Source organism: Choloepus didactylus, chromosome 8, assembly GCF_015220235.1.
Source record: "Choloepus didactylus isolate mChoDid1 chromosome 8, mChoDid1.pri, whole genome shotgun sequence".
Taxonomy (NCBI): Eukaryota; Metazoa; Chordata; class Mammalia; order Pilosa; family Megalonychidae; genus Choloepus; species Choloepus didactylus.
This window is the reverse complement of record NC_051314.1, coordinates 121,028,384-121,056,168: the sequence shown is the minus strand read 5'-3', so window position 1 is coordinate 121,056,168 and position 27,785 is coordinate 121,028,384. Positions and strand designations below refer to the sequence as shown.

Sequence of the window (27,785 nt, the reverse complement as noted above, 5' to 3'; positions counted from 1 at the left end):
GATTATCAAATATCAAAGACAAAGAGAATTCTGAAAGCAGCAAGAGAAAAGCGATCCATCACATACAAAGGAAGCTCAATAAGACTATGTGTGGATTTCTCAGTAGAAATGATGGAGGTAAGAAGGCAGTGGCATGATATATTTAAGATACTGAAAGAAAAGAACTGCCAACCAAGAATTCTAGATCCAGCAAAACTGTCTTTCAAAAAATGAGGAAGAGTTTAAAATATTTTCACACAAACAAACACTGAGAGAGTTTGTGAACAAGAGACCTACTCTCCAAGAAATAGTAAAGGGAATACTACAGGCAGATAGGAAAAGACAGGAGAGAGAGGTTTGGAGAAGAGAGTAGAAATGAAGACTACTAGTAAGAGTAAAAAGAGAGAAAGAAAGAAAAAGAGAAAATAGAAATAAGATGTGACAAATAAAAACCAAAAGACAAAATGGTAGACAGTAGACATTATGTGGAGGGAAATTAGCCAGAAACAAAAGGAAGAATACTCTATGGACTCAGTAATATGAACTAACATTGATGAGTGAAATTTGAGAGTTCCGTTGAGAGCACAGGTTGTCAGGAGATAGAAAAGTGAGAACATGAACATTTGATGTTGAAGGAATACCTAAGGTTCAACAGAATTGATTGCACAGATCCAGAAATGGAGAGCGTAATACCGTGGGATGGTAGCACAATATTTTAAGTACACTGAACAAAGATGAGTGTGAATATGGTTGAAAGTGGAAGGCTAGGGGCATGTATGACACCAGAAGAAAAGATAGAAGATAAAGACCGGGATTCATAACTTAGCAAAACCTACAGTGGTCAACAATGGTGATTAAACGTACAAAGATGAGAAAGTTTTTAAAAGAGGGAGAACAAATGAATGTCCACATTGCAAGGTGTTGAAAATTGGATGGTATAGGGGAAAAAAATACATTCAATGCCAACAAGAGGCTGTAGTTAAGGGTAACACTGTAAGATGCTTCCATTAATTGTAACAAAGGCAATACACCAAAGTTAAATGTCTATAAGGGGGGGATATAAGGGAGTGATATGGGGTTCTTGGTGGTGGTGGTATCTGACCTTTTCATTGTGTTTTATTTTTATTTTTCTTCTTTTATATTTTTATTCTTCATTTTTTTTCCTCCTTTTCCTCTTTCTTTGTGGAAGAAATGGAAATGTACTCATATAGATTGTGGTAGTGAATGCATAATTACGTGATCATACTGGGAGTCACCGACTGTTTACTTAGAATGGATTATATGGTGTAATGTATGGGGTACATACATTTAAAAAATAAAACAGAGGGATTCAAGTGCTGAAGGAAATGTGGAGAGAGAGATGTTCCTATGCACAGCTGACAGGGAAGTAGAATGGTGTAGTCCGTCTGAAGGGCAATGTGGTTGCTCCAGAGGAAGCTAACTATGGGGTTGCCATATGGTCCTGCATATTGGGTATATACTTGGAAGAACTGAGAGCAGGGACATGAATGGACATTGCACACTGGTGTTTACAGAGGCAGTATTCATGATTCGTAATAGATGGAGATGACATAAGGGTACATCTACTGATAAATGGAATTGTGTATACATACAATGGAATATTGAGTGGTGGCAAGAAGAAATAAAGTTGTGAAGTATGCAACCAGGTGAGCAGACCTTGAGGACAGTGCTAAGTGAAATAGGCCAGAACTGAAAAGACAAACACTATAACGCCTCATTAATATGAACTAACTATAATGTGTAAACTCTGAGAATTGAATCTGAGAGCATAGGTTACCAGGGGAAAGCTTAAGGTAAAGGTTCCAAGATTGTAAGCTATTATAGCAGTCATATTTATTCATGAGTTATAATGGTTATTTCTAAATTCTGAGATGATGAGCTGTTTGTGTATAACATGGTTGGTCCCTGGAACTTCAGGGATATATGTGACACCTGAGACTCAGAGCCAGAGTTTGGCAGCTATGAATATCAGCATTACCCCATACAGCAAATGTTAAAGAAGCTGAAAAAGAGATCAGACTTTAATTACAGATATGAACAAAATGGACTTGGCTAGGACTAAGGTAAATCAGACTACAGGGAAATGGATGATACGGATTGGGTTTTAAAACTTCAACTTCTGTGTGAGACCAAAGGAAGAGATATTTATTTGGTGGAAAATCTCTATTTTCTGTAGCATGCTATATAATGTAACTTGTATGGTCAGTTTACTCAAGCACCATAATTACATAGAATCTTGAACAGGGGGTGAAATCTGGTTGGCTTGAACAGGTTAGCATGAAACCCTAATACATCCCAGAGTAATCTGGGCAGAGAATAAAAAGTATTTCCAAAGCCCCCCGGAGGGACTTGGGAAAAATTGGAAATATTAAACTTCCCCACCTGGGGAATTCCTTATATTCTCACAAACATTGGAGACAACCAATGTAGTAGGCCAATCCCTTGATCTTGGGGCTTGCCCCTATGAAGCTTGTTACTGCAAAGGAGAGGCTAAGCCTACTTATGATTGTACCTAAGAGTCACCCCCAGAGAACCTCTTTCCTTGCTCAGATGTGGCCTTTCTCCCTAAGCCAACACTGCAGGTAAACTCACTACCCTCCCTCCTACGTGGGATATGACTCCCAAAGGTGTAAATCTCCCTGGCAACATGGGCTATGACCCCCAGGGTTAAGCGTGGACCTGGCAACGTGGGATTAAGATAACCATCTTGTCCAAAATGGGGAAGAGAAATGAAACAAAATAGTTTCAGTGGCTGAGAGATTTCAAATGGAGTTGAGAGGTCCTTCTGGAGGTTATTCTTATGCATTATACAGATATCCCTTTTATGTTTTTAGGGTATTAGAATAGCTAGAAAGAAACACCTGAAACTGCTGAACTACAATCCATATCCTTGATTCTTGAAGACAATCGTATAACTTATATGGGATGATTGTGTGACTGTGAAAACCTTGTGGCCCACACTGCCTTTATCCGGGGTATGGATGAGTAGAAAAAAAGGGGGACAAAAAGTAAATGAATAATAGGTGGGGAAAAGGAATATGAGATGTTTTGGGTGTTCTTTTTTACTTTTATTTTTATTCTTATTTTTATTTCTTGGAGTAATGAAAATGTCCAAAAAATTGATTGTGGTGATAAATGCACATCTATATGATACTATAAACAACTGACTGTACACTTTGGATGATTTTATGTATGGGAATATATTTCAATAGAATTGCATAAAAAATGAAGGTGAAATACATTTTCCCAGACTAACAAAGTGTGACAGAATTTGTTGGCCACACAAGAAATTTCCCCAGGCTGAAAGGGAGTGATATGTTATATGTTAATTATAAACATATAATGTTATATGTTAATTATAACATATAATAATATGTTAATTATTTCCACACAAAGAAACAAAGAGCAAACAAAAAGATAATTATGTAGGTAATAATAAAAACACTATAAATATATTTTTTCTCTCCTCTTAATGAATTCAGGCAATTGCACAGCCTAATTATATAATCATACTATTGGTCTTATAACATATAAAGGTGTAATATAAATGAGAATAAGGGCACAAAGCAAGGGGAAGGGAGGGAAGCTACACTGGAGCAAGGAAATTACAGTAGAAATTAATTCCAAGCCATGAGAAGGACTAAAGAGTATCAGAGATGGCAAAACTATATGTCAATATAAAAGACTCTATAAAAACATTTTCTCAGTTATTGTCATAGTTTTGTTCAAAGATGTACAACTGTTAAAGCATTATTATAAGAGTCTTAGCAGTTTCACAATATATAGAAACAAGATAGATAAATAGATAGACAGACACAGATAGCAAGCAAAAGGAAAGAGAAAAGAATCAATCAATATTGGGGAAATTTTACTGTATTTATTTGGAATTAAGTTAGTAATAACCTGAAGTACACTGTAATAAACTAGCATGCATGATATAATCCCTACAACAAATACTAGGGAATCACTCAAATTATAGTTAAAAATGGAAAGTCATTAAAATGATACACTAGAAAATATCTACTTGGAACAGATGAACAAAAAGACATTAAGACATTACGGAAAATAAGTATCAAAATAGCCAGGGTAAATATTCTCAAGTCAATAATAACATTAACATAAAAATGGACTAAAGACTCCAATCAAAAAGCAGAGATTGTCAGCCTGGATTAAAAAAATATATATATATTCAACTATATGCTGTCTATAAGAGACACACCTCACAATCCAAAATACAAATAAACTGAAGGTAAAGAGAGTGGAAAAGATATACTATACAATAATGACTATATTAGAGGTTGAGTGACTATACTAATATCAGAGAAAATAGAATTTAACACCCCAAAAATGTTACTAAAGACAAAGAAGAAAATTATATAATAATAAAAGACTCAAATTATCAGAAACAATTATAAACAAGCATGCACCTGGTAACAAGGACCAATTACAAATGAAGCAAAAACTGACAGAATTGAAGGGAGAAATAGGCAATTCAACAATAATAGATGGAAACGTACGTACTTCCCCAAGGGAAATAAAAAGTAATGTCCGCATAGAGATTTGTGCAAGGAAGTTCAGAGAAGCTTTATATGCAACAGCCAAAAAACAAAAAAAAACAAAAAACAAACTACTGGAAACAATTCAAACATTCACCAATAAGAGGAGGATCAACAAACTCTACATATTCATACACTGGAATACTACTTAGCAACACAAAACAACAAACTACTACTACACACAAAGGTGAATTTTTAAAATTATGTTGAGCAAAAAAACCCAGACACAACAATATCTAACATAAGACCCCATCATATGAAGTTCTAGAATCAACAAAACAAAACTATAGAGATAGAAATCAGATGGGTGGTTGCTGGGGTGGGAGTGTGGATTTGAAGTGGTAAGGCAACTTTCTGGATCAAGGTCACGAAACGTTTTATTGGGTAGTGGTAACAAAGGCACACACATTTATCAAAACCCATTAAGCTATATAATTACACACACACACACATATAGGCACATAAATTATATCTTAATAAAGCTGCTTAAAACATGAATAAGAAACAAGAGACTATTTTTAAAAAGCTAACTCAAAGGTCACTTCATTTCTGTAGCTCTTCCCAGCTTGCCAAGGCAGTGTCAGCTACTCCCTCCTATGAGCTTAACATGCTTTTGGGGCACAAAAAGAAAGATACTGTATGTTACCACTAATGTGAACTCTGTGAAAAATGTAAAATAAATATTTTATATTGTCGAATGTAGGGGACCAAACGGTAGACAGCAACTAGTGAAGGTGGAACGATAATCTAGTAATAACAGGTAAGTTATGGGGGGTAAACGTAATGTTATGGGAAGGCTCAGGAACGACTATGTTTGTTAATTTTGGGGGAGTAGGTAGGAATATGCTGGAAGCAATGTTAATTTAGGTTGTTTTTCTTATTCCTTTGGTTATGGTTTGTTAATTTTCTTGGGGTATGGTAGGATCATGTTGGAAGCAATGTAGTTATTTTAGTTTATTTGTTTTTCTTATTCCTTTGTTTTGTTTTGTTTGAAATGTGGTTTTTATTGTTTAATTTTTTGATAAATAAAGTTTAAAAAATACATGCTGTTAGATTCCATTTGCTATTATCTTGTTGAGGGTTTTTGCATTCATATTCATAAGGCGAATTAGGGTCTGCAGTTGTTTTTTTCTTGTGATGCCTTAATCTGACTTTGGTATCAGAGTAACATTAGCTTCACAGAATGGGTTAGGAAGAGTTCCCCCAAAGCATATTAAAATCATTATACACCATGACCCACTGGGATTTAAACACAGGAAAGCAAGGGTAGTTCAACATAGGAAAATCTGTCAAAGTAATATACCACACTAACAGAATAAAGGGAAAAACAAACACTCATCTCAATTTGTGTTGAAAAGGCATCCGAAAAAAGCCAAAAAATTTCTTGATAAAAACATTAGGAACAAAAGGGAATTTTCTCAACATGTTAAGGGGCATTTGTGAAAACACACAGCTAACATCATACTCAATGGTAAAAGACTGAAAACTTCCCTAAGGTCAAAAACAAATCAAGGATGCCTGGCTTTTTTCACCACTACTAGTGAACATTCTACTGGAATTTCTAGCTGGAGCAATTAGGTAAGAAAAAGTAAAACTATCTCTATTCATTGAGGAAATGATCATATATGTAGAGAATCCTAAAGAATCCACAAGAAAGCTACTAAAGCTAATAAACAAAAGCAAAGTTGCAGTGTACACGATTAACACGGAAAAATTAGCTGTATTTCTATACACCAGCAATGAATAATCCAAAATGGAAATTAAGGAAACAACTCTATTTACAATGGCATTTAAAAGAATAAATTAGTACTAATATAATGAAGGAGGTGAACAACTTGTACACTGAAAACTGCAAAACATTGCTGAAAGAAATTAAAGACCTAAACAAATGGAAAGACATCCCATATTCATGGACATCCTACAGAATGGAAGAAAATAGCTGCAAAGTCATATATCTGATAAGGGTTTAAAATCCAGAACATATGAAGAACTCCTATAACTCAAAAACAAAGATTTTAAAACAGGCAAAGGACTTTGTTATCATGTCCCAGTTGCTAAAACAAATATCATATAATGGGTTGGCTTCAACAATGGGAATAGATTTTTCCTGGAAGATCATGGCATTCTGGGGCTAGCTGCTGGCAATCCTTCATCTTGGCTCTGCTGTCACATGGTAATGCATATGGCGGCATCCTCCCTTTTCTCCTCCAGGTTCCATTGACTTCCAGCTCTGGCTGCTCCGCATGGCTTCTCTTTCCATGTCCAATTTCCTTTTGCTTATAAGGACTTCAGCCATATTGGATTAAAGCCCACCTTGTCCAGTTTGGGCACACCTTAGCTAATAACATCTTCAAAAGTTCACAACCACAGAACCAGTAGTTGGGACATGAACACACCCTTGGTGAGGGACATGACTTAATCTCCAAAAAGACTTGAATATCCGTTTCTCCAAAGAAGATATAAATGTTGGCAAGGATGAGAATAAATTGGAACCCTTTACATTGTTGGTAGGAATGTAAAATGATGCAGCTGCTGTGAAAAACAGTTTAGCTGTTCCTCAAAAAGTTAGGCATAAAACCACCATATGACCCAGCAATTCCACTTCCAGGTATATAACCAAAAGAATTAAAAACAGGGATTCAAACAGATACCTGTACACCAAGGTTCATAGCAGCATTAGTCACAACAGCCAAAAGGCAGAACCAATCCACGTGTCCATGAACAGATATACACAATGCAGTACAGATATACAATGGAATATTATTCAGCTGTAAAAAAGGAATGACGTACTGATACATGCTACAACATGAATGAGCCTTGAAAACATTATGTTGAAAGAAGCTGATATAAACGGCCACAAGTTTTATGATTCCTCTTACATGAAATGTCCAGAATAGGCAAATCCATTGTGACAAAGTAGATGAGTGGCTGCCAAGGACAGGGAAAGGAAGAGTAGGAAATGATTGCTAACGGGTAGAGTTTCTGAGCAGGGTTTCTTTTCAGGGGAATGAAAAATATTCCGAAATTAGTGGTGAGAGTTGCAACACTTTGTGAAACTACTAAAGTCCAATAAATTGTACACTGTTAAAAGTTGAATTTTAGAGCATGTGAATTAAATATCAAGTTTAAAAATGGAAAAAAAAAATCAAAACACTATAAAAACTCCCTCTCCTGCCCAGAGAAGCCAAATTCAAACTCTATAACAGTATATTTAAGGACCACTAACACATGGTCAGCCCAAAATCAACAAGACATCAATAAATGAATCCTCTCCTCCAATCAATTTCTGGCCTCCACATACAACTTCTTTATTATCTCAATAAATATTTTTTTCTTCCTTTGGAAATGCCTTTTCTTTTCCTCAATCCAAAGCCTACATGTCTGCTCAAAACTAATTACTGTCATGAAACCTTCCTTGTCCAACTCTACTTCAATTCTTTATTTAATTCATTCATTAAGCACTTGGATGCTTAACTTTTTCTAACCCTTTTGCTTATGTGCCTCCTTGGGCTGTTTTGTGATTGTTGCATAGGTATGCTCATCTCTCCCAGCTAAATATTAAATTTAAGTGTATAAAGACAGTATAAAATAACTAATAGAAATACTTGATTTAACACAGATCTCCTCCTATCTGTCTAACTTTGGTCTAGTCACTTAAGGCATTTGGGTTATCTACCAAAAGGAGGCACCAGGTATTGTTATGTTTGAAGTATTTCCTTAAAATTTTAATAAAATGAAAGGGCCACAATAGATTACTCCTGTTTTATACAATTCATGTTTCTATAACTGTACTCCCCTTTTATATCCATCATCATACCTCATTCATTCTTTGACTCTGTAAAATCAAATTCCATTAACTATTCACTCACAAAATGTTCTGTCATATATACTTTGCACTGGAGCGGTGGGGAGGAAGAACCACTTCCTGAAACTAAAGAAGCTGAAACCATCAAGTTCTTGCTTTCCAAATCTCCCTGGTAATTAGGAGCCTAATTTTGAAAAAAGAAAAGAAAAAGAATAAAGGTCCACAAGCAATCCATTCTGGTGATGTAGGGGCAAGGGCAATGGTTAGTTCAATCCATTTTGTATTAATTAATTCTTCCTCAAGCAATTTTAAAAGGGAGCACTGGCAGCAAGTTTAGGAGTATCTATTGTCTCATATCAATGAGATTTGCAAACTGTGGTAACCATGCCACTGAACAGTGGTACCTTCAATGGTCCAGCTCTGTGGTATGATTAGTAGCATTGTTCCTTGGTGTAGATTCCAGCCTGATTCTTAAACCATTTAAGAGAGTCAGTCAATAACACAATATCCTTTTTTAAAAACTCTTTTCTGTTTAAATTATTTAGAAGGATTTCTATTACTTAAAACTATGAGCACTAAAATGCATTCTTATATCAAAAGGCCATTCCAAAGCATATTAACACAAAGTTTTGACAGTCACTTCAACCCTTCTACCAACAAAGCCTCACCTTCTAGACCCTCCTAACATCTTACAAATGGCTGTTTCAAAAGTCTCACAGCTCTGCCCACAATCTACTGTGACCCCTCTCACTACTACCCAATGTCTTCATTCATGAGAAACACTGGCAGGAAAGTGTCAGCCACATCACATTCTGAACCTTCTTTCTGCACACATATCCAAAACATTATCTCGATAAAAACTGATACATTGATAAGGGAACAATTTATGACAGACAGAAAAGCCAGCTCAACAATAAAATTTGATGTATATGATACCGTAAGTAATGAAACAATGGCATGTAAAATAAAGAAATACCAAAGGAATTGTTTGCTTCATCCACAACATCATAATGTCAAAACCCAATAATCATCAATATACAAGCAACAATGTAAAAAATGGTTCTTGAATATTCAGACACTAGAACTGTATAGATATTTAACAATTAGCTTGGGCACAATATTTCTTAAGATCGTGAACCTCACCCTCCCTGACACACACAGACACACACACACACACACACCAGCACCATCAAGTACTCAGAGCAGAAACTTTTGATCAATTGACAACAATTGATAAAGTGAGAAAGGTATCCAAAGATTTTAATTTACTTGGTCTGGGCTGGGACTCAAGCATCAATATTTTTTATAAACTCCCCAAGGAATTCTAATGCATTCTCTGTCAGTGTTTAGCACCAACAAAAAGGAATCAGACTTTCCCAAACACCTGTTTATCCAAACCACTCTGTTCTTGTACAGGTGGTGTTAATAGGCTTGCCTCATAAATACCAGTTGACCCTAAATATTAGCTAATCATTAGCCCCAGGTGGTGCTGAGTCTTTACACTGTGGAAGACCACTTAAGGAAGCAAAGCACTTTAAAAAAAAAAAAAAAAAGTGCTTTCCACACAACAGTGTTCCATATTTCCTTCAAAAGCCTTACAAACTGAGAATTTTAAAATTTACAATTACTGCTTAATGTTTGCTACAGTAAAAATACAGAGATCTATGAGGATAAAAATGAATTTTAAAATTTCTCTTATACCTTTTCAAGTTTTGGGTATACAATTCTCTGTGCAAAGTGGAAACTCTCAATCAAAGGTTTAAATTTGCTAATTCAATATATTACACACAGAGTCTCATTTTATTTATAAGCTTACAAATAAAAAGAAGGCTATAATAAATATTTTTACCAAGTTCTGTATTTGATTTTTAAGTTTCAAAAGATTGGATAAACGAGAATATGTTAGGCTGCCAAGGAATTCTCATACAAATATTTCTGATATCAAAAGTTATTTTGACCTTGTGTTTCTTTGACACTAGTTGATTGATGCTACCCAGGACTATGCTAAATACAAGTTTAAAAAAACACCATAAAATAATATTTTTGAAAATATGAAATTTTTGTTTCTTCCAAAAGTAGATCAAGTAAGAGCTCAATACTGAAAAACTCCTTAAACAAAACTGCATTATGCAAAAAGCAATTCATAATTATGAGTTTTCACAAGGGACAACTAGTCTGTGTTTCCAAGTTTTTAAACACACCTGAAAATAAAAGCCATCACTTATAATCTTCTGTTTTCAAACCTACACAAACAACAGAGAAAAGTCTGCAATCTTACTCAGAGACCCAAGCAGACCAACATGCACCACCCCTCAACACCTGCAAGAAAAGGGGAAAGTTATTAAAATTCGTTGACAGAATTAATCAGTTTCTGCCTGCAACTCCAAGAGCCAAAGCAAAAATACCATGTAGAAGCACTTCAGTCTCCTGATAATAGTACTAATGTTAAAACTAATGGGGTGGGGTAGGGGGATCTGAGATGCAACCGTCCTTCCAGCCCTCCTAACCGTCCATATTGACATCATGCTCCAGTTCCTGCTTGGATTTACTTTTGGCAAAGTGGTTGGAATGTATGTGGCTCAGACCTATGATACAACAAACCTGGCCCAAAAAATTGAAGATCAAAAAGGACTTGAATGCCAAAAAGAAAAGCCCTAGTACCTGAGGCCCGACTCCAGCTGCCTTCTGGATACACTGATTCTACTATCCTTGTGGCCTCCTTTACCATCTGAACCAAAAGCTTTTGTTTTAATCTCCAGCCTCAGCAATTTTCTTCGTTAACAGACCCTAACTTGCCTTAGAGCAAAATTGAGGTCACAAGTTAAGAACTACACTTACTTTCCCAATGTCTTCAACTCTTCCCTTCTCTCTTCCAGCTGCTAGGGAGATTCTAAGACTGGAATTACGGTGTTAAATTAGTAAACATGACCTTTAGTTAGGAGTCTCTTTTTTATTCTTTGTGATTTCTACTATCTGTTTCCAAAAGAAAAATTGATGAATTTTGAATAGCTGATCACATAAAAATGCTAATTTCACAATTACAATGAGTGCCTATTAAGCATTTGGTACTAAATTATGTTGTTTCAAAGTAATTAATATTAATATCTAGGGAAAAAAAAAAGCTAAACTATCTAGGGTCAGGAGGCAAGAATAAGCTACCAACTAATTAATCTCTGGGTCAAACAGATCAAAGAATAATTAAAGAAAAAATATAGCAGAAACTTATTTAAAACTAAAAAAAGGCAGCATCAAAAACATATGTTGAGAATTAAGCGAACATTTAAAATTTAATTGCCAACTAGGAAAGGAGATAAGTCAAAGAATTATTTTAAATAGGCTTACTCTGTCAAAGGTTTAGTTTGTAAAACAATTTAAAGCAATGAGTGACATACTAATTTGTCAGTTAGTCCTACATAAATATTAAAGTGATGAACAATGTTCTTGAGGAGGCATCCATTAATCTACCAGAGGAAGTAAACAGGTAGAAGAGAAAAAGGGCAAAATCATCTGAATATCCAAAATCTATAGGGAAAAAAAGTTTTCCAGAAGCTGAAATAAAAAAAAAATGTGATCAGACCAGGAATCAATTCCTAATCCAACTCACAAAAATTTATTAAATTAAAAATCTAGCATAAATTTGGAAAATTACTGGCAGAGGTGGGATGGGATGGGGAGGAGGGAGTCTTTAGTCTTAACCTACTTCACATCCCCCACCCCCCAAAATTAAAAGATTTAAATATGATGTATGGTGCAAGAAAGAAGGCAATCAGTACATGGAGGAGGAAACTGTACTAGTAATATTCTGTTGCTTAGCCTATGAAGCGGGAATAACATCATTCATTATGTTGTTCTTTGTATCTTTCTGTATGTATGAAATAGTTTAAAAACTGCCTACCCTCTCCCTACCCAAAAAAAATAATAAACAGGATAGAGATAGCAAGTCACAAATATTTAACTCTTTTCAGGATAGGAAACATGGCAACCTAAGAAATCATTTTTAAAAAAATAAAGATATTAAATATTTGGGTGCATAAATGGCTCTGCTTTTGACAATATGGCAGACTACAAGCCCAGAAAAGCCTTTCTAATGTAGCACCCAAAAGTGCCAAATAAAAAATAAAAATAATACCTTTAAGTGCATGTCTGAGCTCATACAAATTAAGGAAAATACTTTAAGCACAGAAAGGACAAGAAAGAAAATATCAGAGTTAATCTAACACTAAGTGAATCTCTCAATCCCTACCTAATGGCCTAAAACTTCAGTTTCATCAGGCCTCATGTAGGGGAGAAGGAGATGGTATATGTAACCTACACAGGGGTTACCTTAGATGGAAGAATAACACTAAAGCCAGAAACCTCAAAACACAAACACTCTCAGTGAATAAATTAAAGGAAAACTCAGAGATAGAGAGAGAGAGAGAGAGACAGAGACAGAGACAGAGACAGAGACAGAGACAGAGAGAAAATGATAGGAATACTTACCCGTACCAGCAACAGTCCAGAACTGGTGGTGCCTTCCAGGCACCTGCAAAAACTAAATGCAGATCATCTCTAGAAAAACATAAGTTAAACCCAAGTCTCCAAAGGAAAAAAAAAAAAAAAAAAATCAGCCCCACAGAAATACATTCCAAAGGACAATGTTCCAGTTTGCTAAAGCTGTGATTATGCAAAATACCAGAAATAGGTTGTCATTTATAAAGGGGATTTATTGGGTTACAAATTTACAGTTCTAATGCCATGAATGTGTCCAAACTAAGGTATCACCAAGAGGATACCTTCACTGAAGAAAGGACGATAGTGTCTGGAACACCCCTGTCAGCTGGGAAGGCATGTGGCTGGCATCTGCTGGTCCTTTGCTTCCAGGTTCTGGTTTCAAAATGACTTTCTCCAAAATGTCTCTGGGCTTCCATCTCTTAGCTTCTCTGCATCCTTCTTGTTCTCCTGGGAATTTCTCTCTAAGTATCTGGGGGTACTCTCTTAGCTTCTCCGGGGCAAACTGTGGGCGTCATTTCTTAGCTTAGCATCTACAAACGTCCTTCTGTCTTCATCTCCCAACATCTGAGTCTCTGTCAGTCCCTGAGCTCTCTTAACGATTCCAGTAAACTAATCAAGACTCACCTTGAATGGGCAGGGTCACACCTCCACGTGAATAATCTAATTAAAAGGTCTCACCCATAATAAGTCTGTATAAGATTGGATTAAAAGAACATGGCTTTTGGGGAGAGAAAAGATGACGGCATAGAGAGAAGTGGAAGACTGTTAGTCCCCCCGGGAACAATTCATAAATGACCAAAAAACTAGTAAATAACCAGGAATAACTGCGGGGAGACAAACGTGACTGTCCACTCATCATCCACCAACCTGAATGGGGAGGAATGCCCGAGACGGCAGCATAAAATCTGTAAGTAAAACTGCGGACCCGCGCTGAGAGCCGAGAGCTGAGAGCCCCTCCCTCACAGAAGCCGCGCGGTGCTAGAGAACAGCACTCTCCAAACAAGTTAGCGTACCACAGCCCAGCTCCATCTGGGATTTTAATGTTAACTGCTAAATAGACAGTGAATCCTCAACAAGCAGACAGAGGCTTTTGGGACAAACTGACCTTGGGAGAGTCGAGGGACATATCTGTCTAAGGACGAGAAGACAAGAGGCTGACGGGCAAACCTGGGAGTTTTTCTGTCCCTTTTGCTCTCTGTGGAGAAAACTGCAGCCGCTTTCAGCCCACAGCACTTTGCAGTAAAGACAGACTCAGCTATTTTAAAATCAAAACACTCTGATTAGCAGAATCAGAGAAACAAAGAACCCCCTCTTTGGAGGGGGCATAGCTTCCCAAAGGACAGGCAGAGGCCCAGCTTTACCGCCCACCTTTCCAGAACCAGACCCCAAAGCCTGGGGGAGGAGAGCCACAGGCCACACCCCCTTACACAAGCAGTGACAGACTGCACCTGCCAAACAGAAAAGCACAGGTGTATTAATCCTCTAAGAAAAACCATCAAGGGAACCAGATACTGAATATTTCCTCCTTCTGTGACCTGAACCTGTTCTCCTCTGGGAAAACCTGACTGGGGTGGCCTAAGAGGTCAAATGACTAGACAACAGAAAACTACAACCTATACTAACAAAAATGAAGCTATGACCCAGTCAAAGGAACAAACATACACTTCAACTGAGATACAGGAATTTAAACAACTAATGCTAAATCAATTCAAAAACTTTAGAGAATATTTCACAAAAGAGATAGAGGCTGTAAAGAAAACACTGGGCATATATACAGCAGAAATTGAAAGTTCAAAAAAACAACTAGTAGAATCATTGGAAATGAAAGGCACAACACAAGAGATGAAAGACACAATGGAAATATACAACAGCAGACATCAAGAGGCAGAAGAAAACACTCAAGAACTGGAGAACAAAACACCTGAAAGCCTACACGCAAAGGAGCAGATGGAGAAAAGAATGAAAAAATATGAGCAACATCTCCGGGAACTTAAAGATGAAACAAAGTACAAGAATCTACGTATCACTGGTATCCCAGAAGGAGAAGAGAAGGGAAAAGGGGTAGAGGCAGTAATAGAGGAAATAATCAATGAAAATTTCCCATCTCTTATGAAAGACATAAAATTACAGATCCAAGAAGTGCAGCGTACTCCAAACAGAAGAGATCTGAATAGGCCTACGCCAAGACACTTAATAATCAGATTATCAAATGTCAAAGACAAAAAGAGAATCCTGAAAGCAGCAAGAGAAAAGCAATCCATCACATACAAAGGAAGCTTAATAAGACTATGTACGGATCTCTCAGGAGAAACCATGGAGGCAAGGAGGAAGTGGTGTGATATATTTAAGATACTGAAAGAGAAAAACCTCCAACCAAGAATCCTATATCCAACAAAGCTGTCCTTCCAATATGAGGGAGAGCTCAAAATATTTTCTGACAAACAGATAATGAAAGACTTTGTGAACAAGACACCTGCCCTACAGGAATTACTAAAGGGAGCACTGCAGAGTCACAGGAGAAGATGGGAGTATGTGGTTCAGAATACAATTTTGGGAGATGGTAGCCCGCAATGTACACTGAACAAAGACAGTTATGTATACGGTTGAGAAAGGAAGATTGGGAGCATGTGAGACACCAGAAGAAAGGAGGAAAGATAAAGAATGGGACTGTGTAACTTGGTGAAATCTAGAGTGTTCAACAATTGTGATAAAATGTACAAATATGTTCTTTTACGAGGGGAACAAGAAAATGTCAACCTTGCAAGGTGTTAAAAATGGGGAGGCATTGGGGGAGGGATGCAATCAATATAAACTAGAGACTGTAACTAACAGAATCATTGTATTATGCTTCCTTTAATGTAACAAAGGTGATATACCAAGGTAAACGCAGATAAGAAGGGGGGATAGGGGAGGCATGATAGACACTTTGACATTGGTGGTGTTGTCTGACTCTTTACCCTACTTTGATTTAAGATTACTTTTCCTTTTGCTACTTCCTAACTGTCATTTTTTTCCTCTTTCTTTTCCCTCTCTACCTTCTTTCATGCTCCCTCCTGCCTTGTGGAAGAAATGTAGATGACCTTATATATATAGTGGTGAAGGTGGTGAACACATAAATACGTGACCATACAGAGAACCATTGATCGTTTACTTAGGATGGAATGTATGGGGTGTGAACAAAACCATCTTAAAAAAAAATGGGTTGATGTCAAAACCTCAAGGGCAATATACTGAGTGAAATAAGCCAGACACATATGGACAAATATTGCAGGGTCTCACTGATAAGAACTAATTATAATATGTAAACTCATAGACATGAAACATAAGGTACCAAGATATAGGATGAGGCTTAAGAATGGGGAGTGGTTGCTTACTATGAGCAGAATGTTCAACTAGGACGAACTTAAATGTTTGGAAATAAACAGAAGTGTAGGTAGCAAGATGTGAGAATAACTAACAGTGCCGAATGGCATATGAATGAGGTGAAAACGGGAAGCTCAGAGTCATATATGTCACCAGAAGGAAAGTTGGAGGTCAAAAGATGGGTATGTATAAAACTGTATCCTATGGTGGGCAATATCCATGATTAACTATACAAATATTAGAAAACTCTTCCATGAACCAGAACAAATGTATGACAATACAACTAGAAGTTAATACAGGGACATATAGGGAAGAAATATATACCTATTGCAAACTACATACTACAGTTGGTAGTATTTCAACATTCTTTCATAAACAGTAGCAAATGTACTATACCAACACTACGAGTCAGTAATTAAGGGTGGTTAGTTAGGGATATGGGAGGATTCGAGTTTCCTTTTCTTTTCCTTTTTTTTTTTCCCCATCTTTCACTTTATTTCTTGCCTGGAGTAATGACGAGGTTCTAAAAATTGAACAAAAATTAAGTGTGGTGATGGATGCACAGCTGTAAGAGGGTACCAGGGGCAACTGATTATACACTTTGGATCTTTGGATAATTGTATGGTATCTGAACAATCCCCCCCCCCCCAAAAAAAAAAAGAACATGGCTTTTGTGGAGGACAAAATAGATTCAAACCAGGACAAGCAACACACACACACACAAAAAATTGCAAATAATTGCAAAACACAAGGAGACAAAACACTATACTCAGGAGTCAGCAGATAAAACAAACTGTAGATTAACAACTACAAAGACTATATGTAAGGCATCTCCGTAAAGCAAGAAGGAGAAAAGAAAAAAACAGATTAAAGCAGAAATGAATGGGCTGGAGAACAAAAAAATAAAGAGAATAAATAAAACCAAAAGTTGGTTCTTTGAGAAGATCAACAAGATTGACAGACCCTTAGCTAGACTGACAAAGTCAAAAAGAGACAAGACCCAAATAAAAAGGATACAAAATGAGAGCAGGATAATTACTATGGATCCCAAAGAAATAAAACATAACATAAGAGGATACAACGAACAACCGCATGCCAAGAAGCTAGACAACTTAGAGGAAATGAACAATTTCCTGTAAAAACATGAACAACCAAAACTGACCCAAGAAGAAACAGAAGACCTCAACAAACAAGCAAAGAGATCCAACCAGTCATCAAAAATTTACCTATAAATAAAAGCCCAGGCCCTCTATCATGGGACTTGCCCTTGGGAAGACTTACTGCAAAGGAGAGGCTAGGCCTGCTTATAATTGTACCTAAGAGTCTCCCCCTGAATGCCTCTTTGTGCTCAGATGTGGCTCTCTCTCTCTAGCTAAGCCAACTTGGCAGGTGAAATCACTGCCCTCACCCCTACATGGGATCTGACACCCAGGGGAGTCAATCTCCCTGGCAACGTGGAATATGACTCCCGGGGAGGAATCTAGACCCGGCATCGTGGGATGGAGAACATCTTCTTGACCAAAAAGGGGGATGTGAAAGGAAATGAAATAAGCTTCAGTAGCTGAGAGATTCCAAAAGGAGCTGAGAGGTCACTCTGGTGGGCACTGTTATGCACAATATAGATAACCCTTTTTAGTTCTAATGAATTGGAATAGCTAGGAGTAAATATCTGAAACTGTCAAACTAAACCCAGAACCCTTGAATCTTCAAGACAATTGTATAACATTGTAGCTTATGAGGGGTGACAATGTGATTGGGAAAGCCATGTGGATCATACTCCCCTTTGTCCAGTGTATGGATGGATGAGCAGAAAAATGGGGACAAAAAAAAAAAAAAAAGGCACCCAGTGTTCTTTCTTACTTTAACTGCTCTTTTTCACTTTAAATTTTATTCTTATTACTTTTGTGTATGTGGTAATGAAAATGTTCAAAAATTAATTTTGGTGATGAACGCACAACTATATAATGCTACTGTGAACTGGTTGTATGCTTTGTATGACTGCATGGTATGTGAATATATCTCAATAAAATTGAATTAAAAAAAAAGCCCAGGACCAGATGGCTTCACAGGGGGATTTCATCAAACTTTCGAAAAAGAACTGACAGCATTTCTGCTAAAACTCTTTCAAAAAATTGAAAAAAAAAACAAACACTACCTAACTCATTTTATGAAGCTAATTATCACTCTAATACCAAAACCAAATAAAGGTACTACAAAAAACGAAAACCATAGGCCAATTTCCCTAATGAATATAGATGCAAAAATTCTCAACATAATACTTGCAAATTGAATCCAGAGGCACTGAAAGAATTATACACAACAACCAAGTGGGGTTCATCCCTGGCATGCAAGGGTGGTTTAACATAAGAAAATCAATGTAATATAATGCATTAACAAATCAAAAGGGAGAAATCAAATGATCATCTCAATGGACACTGAAAAAGCATTTGACAAAATTCAGCATTCCTTTTTGATAAAAACACTTTAAAAGGAAGGAATTGAAGGAAACTTCCTCAATATGGTAAAGGGCACATACGAGAAACGACATCCAGCATAGAACTCAATGGTGAGAGAATGAAAGCCTTCGCCCTAAGATCATGAATGAGACAAGGATGCCCACTGTCACCTCTATTATTCAACACTGTGCCATAAATTGTAGCCAGAGCAATTCATCAAGACTAAGAAATAAAAGATACCCAAATTGGAAAAGAAGAAGTAAACTGTCATTTTTTGCAGATGATATGATCCCATATTTGGAAAATCCTGAGAAATCGATGACAAAGCTACCTGAGCTAATAAACAAATTAAGCAGAGTGGTGGGATACAAGATTAAAGCAAATAAGTCAGTAATGTTCCTATACACTAGTGTTCCAGTTTGCTAATGGTGCTGTTATGTAAAATACTAGAAATGGATTGGCTTTTATAAAGGGGGTTTATTTGGTTACAAAGTTAAAGTCTGAAGGCATGAGAACATCCAAATGAAGGCACTGACACAAGAATACCTTCACTGAAGAAAGGCCAATGGCATCCGGAAAACCTCTGTTAGCTGGGAAAGCATGTGGCTGGTGTATGCTGATCCAAGGTTGTGTTCCAGCTCCACCCTCAGCAACTGTGCGCTCTTCAAAGTGTCTCTCTTGACTGCAGCACCTCCTTCTGCTTGTGAACTTTTTTAGAGGACTCCAGTGATTCAATTAAGTCCCACCCTGAATAGGTGGGGTAACACCTCCATGGAAACTATCCAATCAAAGGTCTCACCCACAGTAGACTGAGTCACGTCTCCATGGAAACACACAATCAAATGATTACAACATAATCAACACTAATAAATCTGCCCCCACACGATGGCATCAAAGAACATGGCATTTTGGGGGACATAATACACCCAAACCGGCACAAGTAGTAATGACCTAACTGAAGAGTCAATCAAAAGAAGAAAAATTCCACTCACAATAGTAACTAAAAAAATCAAGTACCTAGGAATAAATTTAACCAAGGATATAAAAGACCTCAACTCAGAAAATCACAAATGTTACTAAAAATAATCACAGGGGAACTAAAGAGGTGGAAAGGTATTCCATGTTCATGGATAGGAAGGCTAAACATTGTTAAGATGTCAATTCTACCTAAACTAATCTACAGATTCAATGCAATTCCAATATCAAAATTCCAACAACCTACACTTTGCAGACAAGGAAAAAGCTAGTTATCAAATTTACTTGGAAGGGAAAAGGGACTTGAATTACAAAAAACATTCTAAAAAAGAAGAACGAAGTGGGAAAACTTACATTTCCAAACTGTGAAGCCTCCTATAAAGCCACAGTGGTCAAAATAGCATTATATTTCACAGAGATATACATATTGATCAATGGAATCAAATTGAGAGTTAGGAAACAGACCACCAGATCCATGGGTGACTGATTTTTTAATAAGGGCACCAAACCCACTGCTCTAGTCTGCTAATGCTGCCAGAATGCAAAACACCGGAGGTGGACTGGCCTTTATAAAAAGGGGATTTATTTGGTGAAACAGTTACAGTCTTAAGGCCATAAAGTGTCTAAGGTAACACATCAGCAATTGGGTACCTTCACTGGAGGATGGCTAATGGTGTCCGGAAAACCTGTTAGCTGGTAAGGCACATGGCTGGTGTCTGCTCCAAAGTTATGGTTTCAAAATGGCTTTCTCCTAGGACATTCCTCTCTAGGCTGCAGTTCATCAAAAATGTTACTCTCAGTTGCTCTTGGGGCATTTGTCCTCTCTTAGCGTCTCCAGAGTAAAAGTCAGCTTTCAACAGCCGTCTTCAAACAGTCTCTCATCCGTAGCTAATCTCTCAGCTTCTGTGCATCCTTCAAAGTGTTCCTCTTGGCTGTAGCTCCTCTTCAAAATGTCACTCTCAGCTGCACTCAGTTCCTTCTGTTTGTCAGCTCATTTATATGGCTCCAGTGATTTAATTTAGACCCACCCTGAATGGGTGGGGGAACACCTCCACATAAATTATCCAAACAGAGTCATCACCCACAGTTGGGTGGGGTGCATCGCCATGGAAACACTCAAAGGATTCCAATCTTATCAGCACTAAAACATCTGCCCCACAAGATTGCATCAAAGAATATGGCTTTTCCTGGCGGACATAATACATTCAAACTGGCACACCCACTGAACCAGGACAGAACAGTCTTTTCAACAAATGGGGCTGGGAGAACTGGATAGCCACATCCAAAAGAATGAAAGAGGACCCCCACACCTCACACCCTATATAAAAATTAACTCAAAGTGGATCAAAGACCTCGATATAAGCAACAGCACAATAAAACTCTTAGAAGATGGGGAAACATTTCCAAAAAATAGTAATTAGAGGCATCTTCTTAGACCTTACACCCCAAGAACAAGCACTAAAAGAAAAACTAGATAAATGGGAGCTCCTCAAAATCAAAAGCTTCTGGGTCTCAAAAGACTTTCATCAAGAAGGTGAAGAGGCAACCAATTCAATGGGAGAAAATAATTGGAAACCATATATCTGATAAGAGACTGATATCCCGCATATATGAAGAAATCCTACAACTCAACAATAGTATAAACAGCCCAATTTTAAAATAGGCAAAAGATATGAAAAAGCATTTTTCTGAAGAGAAAACAAAATGGCTAAAAAGCACATGAAAAAAATGTTCATCTTCAGTTAGCTATTAGGGAAATGCAAATCAAAACCACAATGAAATACCACCTCACATCAACAGGAATGGCTGCCATTAAACAAACAGGAATCAACAAATGCTGGAGAGGATGTGGAGAAACTGGAACTCTTATTCATTGCTGGTGGGAATGTATAATGGTACAGTCACTGTGGAAGACAGTTTGGCGGGTTCTCAGGAAACTAGATATTGAATTACCCTACGATCCAGCAATTCCACTTCTCGGTATATACCCGGAAGATCTGAAAGCACTGACATGAAGACATTTGTACACTGCTGTTCAGAGAAGCATTCTTCACAACTGCCAAGAGATGGAAGCAATCCAAGTGTCCTTCAGCAGACAAGTGGATAAACAAAATGTGGTATATACATACAACGGAACACTGTGTAGCAGTAGGAAGGAACAAGTTTCTGAAACATAAGGCAACATGGATGAACTTTGAAGACATAAAGCTGAGTGAAATAAGACACAAAAGGAGAGATATTGTATGTTACCACTACTATGAACTCCCTGAACAAGGTAAAATCAATGTCTTAAAATGTAGAAAAATAGGGGACCTAGAGACAGATAGAAGCTAATGAAGGGCGAATGATAACCCAGTATGTTCAGGTATGTTAATGAGGGTGAATTTAAAGGTACGGGAATGTATAGGGGTGATGACTGTTTGTTAATGGTATTATAAGTTTCAGAGCGCCAATGAAGGCAAACAGGATTGAAATGGGTTGTTTAAGGGCATGTATCCCACAGATCAGCACTACAAATAAAGATAGGTGCTTGCATGACATACTTCTAAGGTAGGACACTGTTAGATGGGAAAAATCCACCTATTGCATACTAGAGACTATAATTAATAGGAATACCTTACTGGTATCCCACAAATACTAGGGACCAATGATTAAGGGCTGAAAAGAACTACGAGGTGTTTGAGGCCATGAGAATTTTTAAAAACGGAGAGTGATGAGGATTGTACAACTAAGTAATGATAATGTGAGATATGGGTGAATTATTGTGGACTAACATATCCTATGTGAACTTAGGAATCCCTTCTTTATTAGTCAAGTTCTCAATCTTGAGGCTTGCTCTTGTGAAACTTATGGTTGTAAAGGGGAGGCTAAGCCCATCTATAAATATGCCTCCAGAGATCCTCTCTCCTTTGTTGCTAAAATGTGGACTTTCTCTCTTTAAGCCCAAGTCTGCAAATAAATTCATCTCCCTCCCCCCAGACTGGGACAGGACCCCCAGGTGAGTGAGTTTCCTTGGTGACATGGGACACAGATTCTGGTAATGAGCCTGACCCTGGCACTAAGAGGTTGAGAATGCCTTTTCGATCAAAAGGGGGAAAAGAAAGGCAAGAAAATAAGGTTTCAGTGGCTAAGAGATTTCACATATAGTCAAGAGGCTGTTCTGGAGGTTACTCCTATGCAAGCTTCAGCTAGATATGCCAAATAGCCACAGCATGATAAGCCCAAGTCACAGTAGTCCCCAAAACCCTTAAGAATACCCAGGCCCCTATCTGAGACTATAGAAGTTTCACTCACTAAGTTTATTGCTCAGAAACATAAATCCTCCCGAAAGTTCCTTTGCCAGGTAAATCTCAAAAACCAGAGGCAACAGCATCTTCAAGAATATCAACCAGATGTATCCCCTTTTCCCATAATGTTGCCACCCCTTTTCAATATCAATAAGCTAGGGTGGTCACTGCCCAGATATCCCTGACGATTAAGACAGTGATCAAACGAGAGGGAGGAGTAGCAAGAGACAAGTTAGGGTTTAACAAAGGATTACGAGCACTGAATCTTCATATAAAATAAATTTTTTCTTTTAGCCCCTAGAGTATTTGAACGGGTAGAAGAATATAACTGAAATGGTGGAACTGCAACCCATAACATTCTTTTTGAACTTTGCTCTATAACTACTCGTTGAATTGTACTTTGAAAGATATCACTTTTCTTTATATGCTATGTTTCACAATAAAAAATGTTTAAAAAAATTCTTAGGGTAACTTTCAAAAAAATAACAGTGTGTAATTTTCACACTAACAGAGGGAAAAAACTGAATGATTTAATACAATCAATACAAAAAGAAGTCAAGAATGGAAAGAAAAACAGAAATGGAGAGGATGAACAGAAAGCACAAAATAAGATGGAAGAAATGAAACCAAATATATTGGCAATTATAATAAGAACAAATGGACTAAATGTTTCAGTAGCAAATTATCACTACATTTTTTTTAACCAGCTGTATATGCTACTTAAAAGAGAAACACCTAAAAAATGTAATGAAAGTTAAAAACACACAAACACATACAGGACAACTATCAGGCAAAAACTAACCAAAAGAAAGCTAGTTTGAACTTACACAATATGGCTGGCGACAATAGCTAGCACTCACTCTACTTGTCTGTAACAGAGAAGCTGCAGACTACAAGAGACTGAACTGTTATCTGCCTCTTATTTCCAACAGACACATGTTCCTCTTTTGCTTAAAAAAAAAAAAAAAAAAAAAAAAGCCAGGAAACTTTATATTAATCCTTTTTTAAAAATATTTAACATAAATTTACAGCAAAAAAAAAAAAAAAGGAAACTGAACTTTAGTAACACAGCTAGAAAAATCTGTAGCAGCAGGAAAAAAGATTTAATTTAGTTGATTTTCTACAGTTGTTGGTGTTCACTAGTCTCACAGTAATACAGAAGCTCCACATTTTTCCAAAGGGGCCGAGAAATCAAAGCTACAGATTTGGTTCTCCCAGCAGCAGTCTGATGCAAACTATGGATCTGGGGATCACTGCACCATCCCAATATATGAGTGGGGCATATTTTTAAAGGATGTGCAATGTTCAGTCATGTGTGTGACAAAAACTGACAAGCAGGAAGCTTATGTACTCATTGAAAGTAGAATGTTTGTCTCCAAGAGATGTTTCATTTTGAAGATGTGGTACCACCCTCTTACTAAAAGCAACCAGTTTCCCTGTTGAAGTTTGCTAGGCATTACAGTGGGTTTTACTCAATTCCAAGCTTCTTTAATTCTTGTAAGAATTTCAAGACGCCTTCTCACCAAGTGTGCCAGACTGGATCTATTATGTCCCCAGAAAAGCCATGTTCTTTAATGCAATCTTCTAGGGAAAGACAATCTTTTGATTAGGGTAGGACTTTTTGATTAGGTTGCATCCAAGGAGATGTGACTCACCTGTGAGACCTTTTGATTAGATTATTTCCATGGAGGTGTAGCCCTGACCATTCAAGGTGGGTCTTAATTAGATCACCTGGGTCCTTTAAACACTCAGGAAGAGAGACAGGAGCCGGAGCTGACAGAGATGCTTAGAAATGCTTGGAGATGCTTAGAGATGCTTGGAGAGAGGGACAGAAATGCTAAGCTAAGAGATGAAAGCCCAGAGTTTGCCCCAGAGAAGTCAAGAGAGGACCCGAGACAATTAGACAGAAACACCCTGGGAGAAAGAAGCAAGGACACACAGGAGCTGAGAGAGAGGAGCTATGACAGAAGCCCAAAGACGTTTTGGAGAAAGCCATTTTGAAACACAACCCAGGAGCAAAGGACCAGCAGACACCAAGCACATGCCTTCGCAGCTGACAAAGGTGTTCCGGACACCATCGGCCATTCTTCAGTGAAGGTATCCTCTTGCTGATACTTTAGTTTGGATGCTTTTATGACCTTAGAATCATAAATATGTAACCTAAATAAATCCCCTTTATAAAAGCCGATCCATTTCTGGTGTTCTGCTTAACAGCAGCTTTAGCATACTGGCAAGGGTACCTACACCAGAATTTCCAGGAAGAAACAGAGTTTTTTAATACAATTTTCCCATATGGTGCAGCATATCGCATACTTACATACTCTGCATTTCTCAGAAAGTCAGGTAATCAATCAGCCAAATCAAACTCCAGAAATTCCTACGAGTAAGACTGACCCAGCATTTACAGACCAGCTCTAGTGGAATTTGTAACCTGATACCAGGTTCTGCCAAGCTGTTTTACCTTGTGGGTATTCGATGAAAGGAATGAAATTGGATGGAAATTACTGGACTATTCACACCATTCCAGCACCAGAATTTTCTTATGTTAACTTTGAAACAAATTTAAGTCAGACCTCCTATGATGACTTGTTCAGGAAAGCTGTGCAAGTATTCAAGCCAGAAAATATGTGAACACCTTGTTTGTAAATCAGAGTTCTAAATGTCACACAGCATGTTCTTCACCTCAGAAGACTGAAGTTTTTAAATGTCCTGATTGCTAGAGTGCTATATTCAATGATTATGACCTTGTTTTTACCAACCTTAATAAGATCAGCAACATCAGAGTTGATTAAGAAAAATGAAGGAAACAAATGAAAAGAGAAAAGACACAGAAGAAGGTGGTAGCTGCTTTCTAGATCTTGATACCGGGGGCCATGCTTTCCATAACCACCACCTTCCAGTTGCAGGAAGCCCTAGTTGTTATCAAGAGTATAATCACATTGAATTGTTGTATGCATTATTATTTCAAGGATTTAGATATCTTGCATGAATGCTCTCTTCTGTGCTTAGGTATTTTATGCCACTCTGGATGTGAAATTGAAGTGTGTGTAGGAAAAAAACTGTTACTGTATATAACAACACCTGTGAAAAAAATTCAATTTGGTTTATGTACAGTATAATATTTATCTAGGTGTGCCGGTTTGAATGTATTATGTCCCCCAGAAAAAGCCAAATTCTTTGATGCAATCTTGTGGGGCAGACATATTAGTGGGGATTAAGTTGGAACATTTAGATTAGGTTGTTTGGATGCAAATACATCCCACCCAACTGTGGGTGATGATTCTGATTGGATAATTTCCATGGAGCTGTTACCCGACCCATTCGGGGTTGGTCTAAATTAAATCACTGGAGCCATATAAATGAGCTGACAAACAGAAGGAACTGAGTGCAGCTGAGAGTGACATTTTGAAGAGGAGCTACAAACAAGAGGGACACTTTGAAGGAAGCACAGGAGCTGCAGATCCGAGACAGTCTGAAGACTGCCGCTGAAAGCAGACTTTTGCTCCAGAGAAGCTAAGAGGGGAAAAACGCCCCAAGAGCAACAAAGAGTGACATTTTTGAGGAACTGCAGCCTAGAGAGGAACATCCTGGGAGAGAGCCATTTTGAAACCAGAACTTGGAGCAGACACTAGCCATGTGCCTTCCCAGCTAACAAAGGTTTTCTGGATGCCACTGGCCATCCTCCAGTGAAGGTACCCAATTGCTGATGACTTTTACCCTGGACACTTCATGGCCTTAAGGATATAATCTTGTAACCAAATAAACCCCCTTTATAAAAGCCAATCAATTTCTAATGTTTTGCATTCTGGCAGCATTAGCAAACCAGAACACCAGATATCATTCAAAATTCCCCACAGACAAGCCTTTCTTTCTCATTAGATGTTGGCCTCAGCCTAACTAACTGGGACTGCTCTATTAAACTGCTGCCTGAATTTTACATCCTGTTACCTCCAGTTTCTAGAATGTATTCTGTACTAATGTTATAGAAACCAATTTCTACTTCATACAGATGTTTTTTACAATAGCAGTTAAAGTTCTTCTTCCATGAGTCAAGTCCTCTTAAGAAAATAATTGCAGTTATGCATTTTGTGAATTATTTTTAACATTACTGCTCCCTCCATTTCTTTTTTTTTTTAAATCTTCATTTTATTGAGATATATTCACATACCACGCAGTCATACAAAACAAATAGTACTTTTCGATTGTTCACAGTACCATTACATAGTTGTACATTCATCACCTAAATCAATCCCTGACACCTTCATTAGCACACACACAAAAATAACAAGAATAATAATTAGAGTGAAAAAGAGCAATTGAAGTGAAAAAGAACACTGGGTACCTTTGTCTGTTTGTTTCCTTCCCCTATTTTTCTACTCCTCCATCCATAAACTAGACAAAGTGGAGTGTGGTCCTTATGGCTTTCCCAATCCCATTGTCACCTCTCATAAGCTACATTTTTATACAACTGTCTTCGAGATTCATGGGTTCTGGGTTGTAGTTTGATAGTTTCAGGTATCCACCACCAGCTACCCCAATTCTTCAGAACCTAAAAAGCATTATCTAAAATGTGCGTAAGAGTGCCCACCAAAGTGACCTCTCGGCTCCTCCCGGAATCTCTCTGCCACTGAAGCCCATTTCATCTCCGCTCACATCCCCCTTTCGGCCAAGATGCTCTCCGTCCCACAATGCCAGGTCTACATTCCTCCCCAGGAGCCATATTCCACGCCGCCAGGGAGATTCACTCCCCCGGGTGTCCAATCCCACGTAGAGGGGAGGGCAGTGATTTCACCTTTCAAGTCGGCTTAGCCAGAGAGAGAGGGCCACATCCTAGCAACAAAGAAGCATT

The 27,785-nt window shown here is 37.7% G+C and overlaps 1 protein-coding gene and 2 pseudogenes across 1 annotated transcript in view; 2 read left to right on the top strand and 1 right to left on the bottom strand.

Annotated features, from left to right (window-relative positions):
* The window catches only part of LRP6 (LDL receptor related protein 6), a 219,998-nt gene that overhangs the window by 137,350 nt on the left and 54,863 nt on the right, over window positions 1–27,785 (bottom strand). The gene's annotated exons all lie outside the window — the stretch shown is intronic.
* LOC119541512 lies at window positions 10,885–11,026 on the top strand (annotated as a pseudogene).
* LOC119541608 lies at window positions 21,994–25,728 on the top strand (annotated as a pseudogene).